The following is a 7,500-nucleotide window of genomic DNA, read 5'->3' as shown; positions in this document are numbered from 1 at the left end:
AAGCAACACGCCGCGAGCGACTTGGACGAATTTGTCGCTCGCCCGGCGAAAGCAACACGCCGCGAGTGAATTGGAAAAAGCGGCTTGTGCGGCCGGAGGTTGTCGCCCGCCAACCAAAAGCAACACGCCGCGATCGGACTGGGTTTACGGGCGGCGCGTGCCGCCGGAGTGTCGCCCGCCAACGAATGCAAACGCCGCGATCGGACTTGGGTTACGAGCGGCGCGTGCCGCGGAGGTGTCGCCCGCCAACGAAGCAACACGCCGCGATCGTACTGGGTTACGGGCGGCGCGTGCCGCCGGGAGGTATCGCCCGTAATCAAGGCAACACGCCGCTATCGGGCCTGGAAAAATTTCTCGCTCGCCGGCGAGAGCAACGCGCCGCGAGCGAACTTGCGCTGTTCCCGAGTTCTCGCCTGTGTACCGCTAACGAGCGAGCTAAATGAGATTAATTAAATGAGGACGCATCGGAAAGTTTATTCGTGCAAACACTCCGGCTTCGCTTATCGGCATCCTGCCTGCATTCGTCCACGTATCGGTCGTAGAATCTCGAAGATTGTGCATCCGACGAGTGGTAGCCGGGAATTAGCAGATATCGTAATAATCGTGTCGCGCGGTCGTGCGGAGCGTCGAAAAGTACGAAACCTTTGTCCGAAACGTATTTCCGTATCGTAGCATTATCTCCTCGTAGCGGCGCTACTCGCCGTCAAGTGCCCGGAGGTACCGCCGGCGGGCGACGGACTTGGTGAAATCATTCGGTCGTCCGGAGGTGTCGCCCGTCCCGGAGGTGCCGTCCGTCCCCTAAGTTGACGCCGGCCGTTATGTGGTGCCGCACGTATAATCACGCCCGTAACGAGCCGTCTCGGTTGCCGCGCGCGCGATTTCGCATCGGGCGAGTGTTCCGTACCGTAATCGCGGTCACCGCAGCTTGCGTGTTGCGTATCATCCGTAATAATTCGAAATATATGTCTCCGACACGTGGGTTTGAGAGACACGTTTCGAGTTAGTAATCGGACAGCGCCCTTCATGTCGAGCGAGCGCCGAATAGTAAGTAACTTTCGTCCGAAACGTTTTTACGTAGCTCTCCTCGTTGCGGCGCCGTAAATCGTCGTTAAGTGTTCCGGAGGGTACCGCCGGCGGTCGTCTGACTTCGAGGATTCATTCGGTCGTCCGGAGGTGCCGCCGTCCCGGAGGTGTCCCGGTCGGCCGGAGTGGTTGCCCGGAGGATGGCCGACCTGGTCCCGGAGGTGTCGCCGTCGGCAGTGGTTTCCCGGAGGTGTCGCCCTGTCCGGAGGTGCGTCCGTCCTAAGTTGACGCGGCCGTGTGTTCCGCACGTATATCACGCCGTACGAGCGTTGGGTTGCCGCCGCGCGTTCGCATCGGGAGTGTTCCGTACGAATCGCGGTCACGTCGTCACCCGTGGCAGCGGACGGAGTCGGCGAGTTACTCTTCGCCCTTGTTACCGGAGACGCGGCCAGGCGCGGGTGCGCCGCGGTGCGCGGTCGCCTGCCGGTCCCCGGCGGAGTGCGGGGCGGGTCGGGTCGCCCCGGGGTCGTCTCTAAGTGCGCCGGTAGGTCGCAGATAATCAGCGTAACGAGCGTCCGTGCCGCCGTTGTGGGGAGTTTTACCGTATCGCGTCACGCAGTTGCGTGTTCATCGTATAATCGAAATATAGTCCGACAGTGGTAGAGACATTGATAGTACGGCAGCGCTTATCGAGCAGCGGAATTAGTAATTTGCCGAAAGTTTACTAGCTTCTCGTGCGGCCGTAAGTGTAAGGTTCGAGTACCGCGCGGTCGTTGATGAGGTTCGGTCGTCGGAGTGCCGCGTCGGAGGTCCGTCGCGGGTTGCGGAGTGCGCGGTCGGCGTCGGAGTGTCGCCGCCGGAGGCGGCGCCTGGTTCGGAGGTGGCCGTCGGAGGTGCGTCCGCAGTGCGGTGTGCTATATCCGTAATAATTCGAATAGCTCCGACACGTGGTTGAGGACACGTTTCGAGTTAGTAATCGGACAGCGCCCTTATGTCGAGCGGCGCCGAATAGTAATAACTTGGGAAAATTTTACCGAGCTTCTCGTTGCGGCGCGTAAATCGTAAGGTTTCCGGAGGCGCCGGAGTACTCTGACGAAGTTATTCGGTCGCGAGGTGCCGCGTCCGGAGGTCGCCGGTCGCGCTGGTTCCGGAGGGTCGCCGCCGGAGGTGCGCCGGTCGCGTGGTTCCGGAGGTGTCGCACGGCCCGGGGTGTGCCGGCGGCTGTTCCCGAGGGTCGCCCGGTTCCCGGAGGGTGCCGTCCGCCCTAAGTGACGCCGCCGTAATTGGGCCGCCGTATATCACGCCCGTAACGACGCCGTCGCGCGCGCGATTGCCGGGCGAGTTTCCGACGTATCGCGGTCACCGCAGCTTGCGTTTGCGTATCATCCGTAATAATTCGAAATATATGTCTCCGACACGTGGGTTGAGAGACACGTTTCGGTTAGTAAATCGGACAGCGCCCTTATGTCGAGCGAGCGCCGAATAGTAAGTAACTTTCGTCCGAAACGTTTTACGTAGCTCTCCTGTTGCGGCGGCCGTAATCGCGTAGTGTTCCGAGGTACCGCCGGCGGTCGTCTGACTTCGAGAGTTCTTTCGGTCGTCCGGAGGTGCCGCCCGTCCCGGAGGTTGTCGCCGGTCGGCCGTGGTTGCCGGAGGTGTCGCCCGGCCCGGAGGTGACGCCCGGTCGGCCGTGTTCCGAGGGTTCGCCCGGCCGGAGGGTGCCGTCCGTGTTCACGGAGGTGTCGCCGTCGAGGTGCCGCCGTCCAAGTTGACGCCGGCCGTTATGTGGTGCGCGTTAATCACGCCTAAGAGTGTCCGTTCCGCGCGGCGTTTCGATGGGCGGAGTCCTAGTATGCGGCACGCAGTGGTGTGCTTTCCGAATAATTCGAAATATATGCTCCGCCGTGGGTGAAACGTTCGTTAGTAATCGGGACGCGCTAGTCGAGCGCGAATGTAGTAATTTCGTCCGAAACGTTTTTCGTAGTCCTCGTTGCGGCGCGTAACGTCCGTGGTTTTCCGGGGGCCGCCGGGGTCGTCTGGTTCGGAGTGTCTCGGTGCGTCCGCAGTGGCGCCGGTCCGGATCGCGCGGCGGGTTCGGGGTGCGGAGGTTGTCCGCGCCGCGGAGTGGGGGTACGCCGGTGGCGGGTCCGGGTTGTGGGCGCCGGAGGTCCGCGACGTTCGTGCCCGGGGCGTACGTAGTTCCCGTCCGGGGTCCGTCCTAAGTTACGCGGCGTAGTGGCCCGCCGGTTATCACGCGCCGTACGAGGTCTCGGTTGCCGCGCGCGCGATTTCGCTCGGGGTGTTCCGACCGAATGCGGTCACCGCAGTTGCGTGTGCGTTCATCCGTATAATTCGAATATTGCTCCGACACGTGGGTTGAGGCCGTTTGAGTTAGTAATCGGACAGCGCCTTATGCGAGCGAGCGCCGATTAGTAACTCGTCCGAACGTTTACGTAGCCTCTCGTTGCGCGCTAATCGTTAATCCGGAGTCGCGGCGTCGTGACTTCGAAGTCATCGGTCGCGAGGGTGCCGCGTCGAGGTGTCGCCGGACGTGGTTGCGGAGGTGTCGCCGGCCGAGGGAGCGGTCGGCCGGTTCCGGAGGTGTCGCCGGCCCGGAGGTGTCGCGGTCGGCGGTTCCGGTCGCCGCCGGAGGTGCCGTCCGTCCTAGTGACGAGGCCGTATGTGGGCCGAGTAAATCACGCGTACGGCCGTTGTTGCGCGCGCGCGATTTCGCATGGGCGGTGTTCGTACCGTTGCGGCACGCACTTGCGGTGGTATTCCGTATAATCGAAATATTGCCGACAGTGGTTTGAGGAACGTTTCGAGTGTAATCGGACAGCGCCCTTATTTCGAGCGAGCGCCGAATAGTAAGTAACTTTCGTCCGAAACGTTTTTACGTAGCTCTCCTCGTTGCGGCGCGCCGTAAAAGCGTCGTTAAGTGTTCCGGAGAGTACCGCCGGCGTTCGTCTGACTTCGAGAGTTTCATTCGGTCGTCCGGAGTGTCCCGCCCGTCCCGGAGGTGTCGCCGGGTCGACCGTGTGTTGCCGGAGGTGTCGCCCGGCCCGGAGGTGACTCCGTCGGGCCGTGTTTCCCGGATGTGTCGCTCCCGGCCCGGAGGTGTCGCCGGTCGGCCGTGGTTCCCGGAGGTGTCGCCCGTCCCCGGAGGTGCCGTCCGTCCCCTAAGTTGACGCGGCCGTTATGTGTTGCCGCACTGTATAAAAATCACGCCCGTAACGAGCCGTCTCGGTTGCCGCGCGCGCGATTTCGCATCGGGCGAGTGTTTCCGTACCGTAATCGCGGTCACACCGCAGCTTGCGTGTTGCGTATCATCCGTAATAATTCGAAATATATGTCTCCGACACGTGGGTTTGAGAGACACGTTTCGAGTTAGTAATCGGACAGCGCCCTTATGTCGAGCTGAGCGCCGAATAGTAAGTAACTTTCGTCCGAAACGTTTTTACGTAGCTCTCCTCGTTGCGGCGCCGTAAATCGTCGTTAAGTGTTCCGGAGGTACCGCCGGCGGTCGTCTGACTTCGAGAGTTCATTTCGGTTCGTCCGGAGGTGCCGCCCGTCCCGGAGGTGTCGCCGGTCGGGCCGTGGTTGCCGGAGGTGGTCGCCCGGTCCGGAGGTGCCGCGGTCGGCCGATGTTCCGAGGTGTCGCCCGGCCCGGAGGTTGTCGCCGGTCGGCCTGGTTCCCGGAGGTGTCGCCGTCCGGAGGTGCCGCCGGCCGGAGGAGGTGCCGCCCGGCCGGAGGTGCCGTCCGGTCGGAGGTGCCGCCCGGCCCGGAGGTGCCGCTGGTCGGCCTGTTTCCCGGAGGTGTCGCCCGGCCCGGAGGTGCCGCCCGACCGGAGGTGCCGCCCGGCCGGAGGTGCCGCCCGGCCCGGAGGTACCGTCGGTGCTTATACCTTATTGTCCGGCATTTCGTTTGTTTCCTTCTTAATTAATGCTAATTATCGTTGTTTGACATTCGCCATACGGCTATCGTGATAATATTTTATCGTACAATAGGACTTTTCGATCGTTCGCTCTCCGCGACATGTCTCGATTGAACGCGCCTTTCGGCGCTCGCGCCTCGTATACGGCCGTGCGTAGGACCGTGCGTCGCCGACCGCCTGGCCGGCCGGTTGGGTACTATAAGAGATACGTCGCGCTCGGCGCGTCGAACGAGTCGAGCGAGTCCGGACGAGTCGTAAACGTACTTTCTCGAGTCTCTCGCCACTCAGGCGTGTTTCGACCGCTCTCCGTACCGTCGCCGACCGCTTTGGCCGGTCGGTTGGGTACTATAAGAGGTAGGAGAGATTAATATTGTACGTGTCGCGCTCTCGACGTTGACAAACGAAGAATCGCCCGAACGGGTCGAGAACGGATTGTTGTCGAGTCGCGACTCTGACACGGAGAGAGAACATTTATATAAAATGTTTGATTTTGGAAACCACGAATATATAAAAATAATATACGATCGTCGCAGAACGCGCCGCCGCCAAGTCTTCTCATGCTTGGAGGTTGCGTGTCTCGCGAGAACGTACGTTCGACTCTCGCGTCGTCTCGTATTCCTCTTCGCCGGGGATTACGGTGCGGCTCTTCTCGTTCGTCGCCGAACGCGCGCAAAATTAACGCACACTTATTTATTACGAGCACAGCATTGCCACGAGTCGGGTGTCGCAAGACCGAATGGCTCTTATGTGGCGCGCACGCCTCTAGTGTGTTGGCCGCGCGGTTCCCTCTCGTTTCGTACGCAGCAGCGGAATCGTCGCGCTTACCGAGCATCTACTCCACGGATACGAGTTTGCGGGAAGAGTTGCTTCTTCCCGCTCGCTTTGTACGCCGTAGCGAAATCTTATTGCTGGTCGTGTGCGGTTAAACGCGTACGAACCAGACAGAACAGTCCTCGACGTCTAAGCATCGCCATCGTCGATCTAGCGTCAGGGTGAATCGCGCGGTCTCTCGAGACCGCGCATCATAACATTTGGGAGAATAAGAACACTAGTATTTTGATCTTGTGGATTTTTGAACGGAGATGAGAGGAGGAAGAAGAGGAGAGGCGGCGGTCCGTCGGGGTTTACTCTCGCCTCCGTCGTTCTCTCGTACGCTTACATAATAGCGTTAAAACACAGCAGAGTGTCGCCGACCGGCTGAGCAAGACCGGCGGCAAATAAAATGGCACATACGGAGCGTGTCGCGCGCTGCGTCGGTTGTTTCGGCATCGAACGCGCGCGCGCGCGAAAAAAGAGCTAGCGACGAGTCTTCGGGCTCGCTCGCGAGTTACTCCTTGCGAGTAACCGAACACGAAGCTCCCTGGTTGATCCTGCCAGTAGTCCATATGCTTGTCTCAAAGATTAAGCCATGCATGTCTCAGTGCATGCCGAATTAAGGTGAAACCGCGAATGGCTCATTAAATCAGTTATGGTTCATTAGATTGTACCCACATTTACTTGGATAACTGTGGTAATTCCTAGAGCTAATACATGCAAACAGAGTCCCGACCAGTGATGGAAGGGACCGCTTTTATTAGATCAAAACCAATCGGTGGCGGGCGGCTCGCCGTTCGTCCACCGTTTATTTGGTGAATCTGAATAACTTTGTGCTGATCGCACGGTCTAGCACCGGCGACGCAATCTTTCAAATGTCTGTCCTTATCAACTGTCGATGGTAGGTTCTGCCGCCTACCATGGTTGTAACGGGGTAACGGGGAATCAGGGGGTTCGATTCCGGAGAGGGAGCCTGAGAAAACGGCTACCACATCCAGGAAGGCAGGCAGCGGCGCGCAAATACCCACTCCCGGCACGGGGAGGTAGTGACGAAAAAATAACGAGTATCCTGGAACTCATCCGAGGCCCCGTAATCGGACTGAGTACACTTTAAATCTTTAACGAGGATCCATTGGAGGGCAAAGTCTGGTGCCAGCAGCCGCGGTAATTCCAGCTCCAATAGCGTATATTAAAGTTGTTGGCGGTTATAAAAAAAAGCTCGTTAGTTGAATCTGTGTCGCACACCGTCGGTTCACCGCTCGCGGTGTTTAACTGGCGTGATGTGGGACGTCCTACCGGTGGGCTTAGCCTCGCGAGGGGCGGCCCAACTAATATCCCGTCGCGGTGCTCTTTACTGAGTGTCGAGTCGGGCCGGTACGTTTACTTTGAACAAATTAGAGTGCTTAAAGCAGGCTACCTTCGCCTGAATACTGCGTGCATGGAATAATGGAATAGGACCTCGGCTCTATTTTGTTGGTTTTCGGAACCCCGAGGTAATGATTAATAGGGACAGATGGGGGCATTCGTATTGCGACGTTAGAGGTGAAATTCTTGGATCGTCACAAGACGGACAGAAGCGAAAGCATTTGCCAAAAATGTTTTCATTAATCAAGAACGAAAGTTAGAGGTTCGAAGGCGATCAGATACCGCCCTAGTTCTAACCATAAACGATGCCAGCTAGCGATCCGCCGAAGTTCCTCCGATGACTCGGCGGGCAGCTTCCGGGAAA

General features: G+C 59.2%; 1 pseudogene; it reads left to right on the top strand.

Annotated features, from left to right (window-relative positions):
• Positions 1-6,315: 6,315 nt before the first annotated feature.
• LOC146719732 (small subunit ribosomal RNA) lies at positions 6,316-7,500 on the top strand (annotated as a pseudogene; the record flags this gene model as incomplete).

This window comes from Nylanderia fulva, unplaced genomic scaffold (assembly GCF_048542155.1).
Source record: "Nylanderia fulva isolate GAGA-0341 unplaced genomic scaffold, ASM4854215v1 Scaffold882, whole genome shotgun sequence".
Taxonomy (NCBI): domain Eukaryota; kingdom Metazoa; phylum Arthropoda; class Insecta; order Hymenoptera; family Formicidae; genus Nylanderia; species Nylanderia fulva.
Note: the sequence above shows the minus strand (reverse complement) of the source record. Positions and strands in the feature narration are given on the sequence as shown.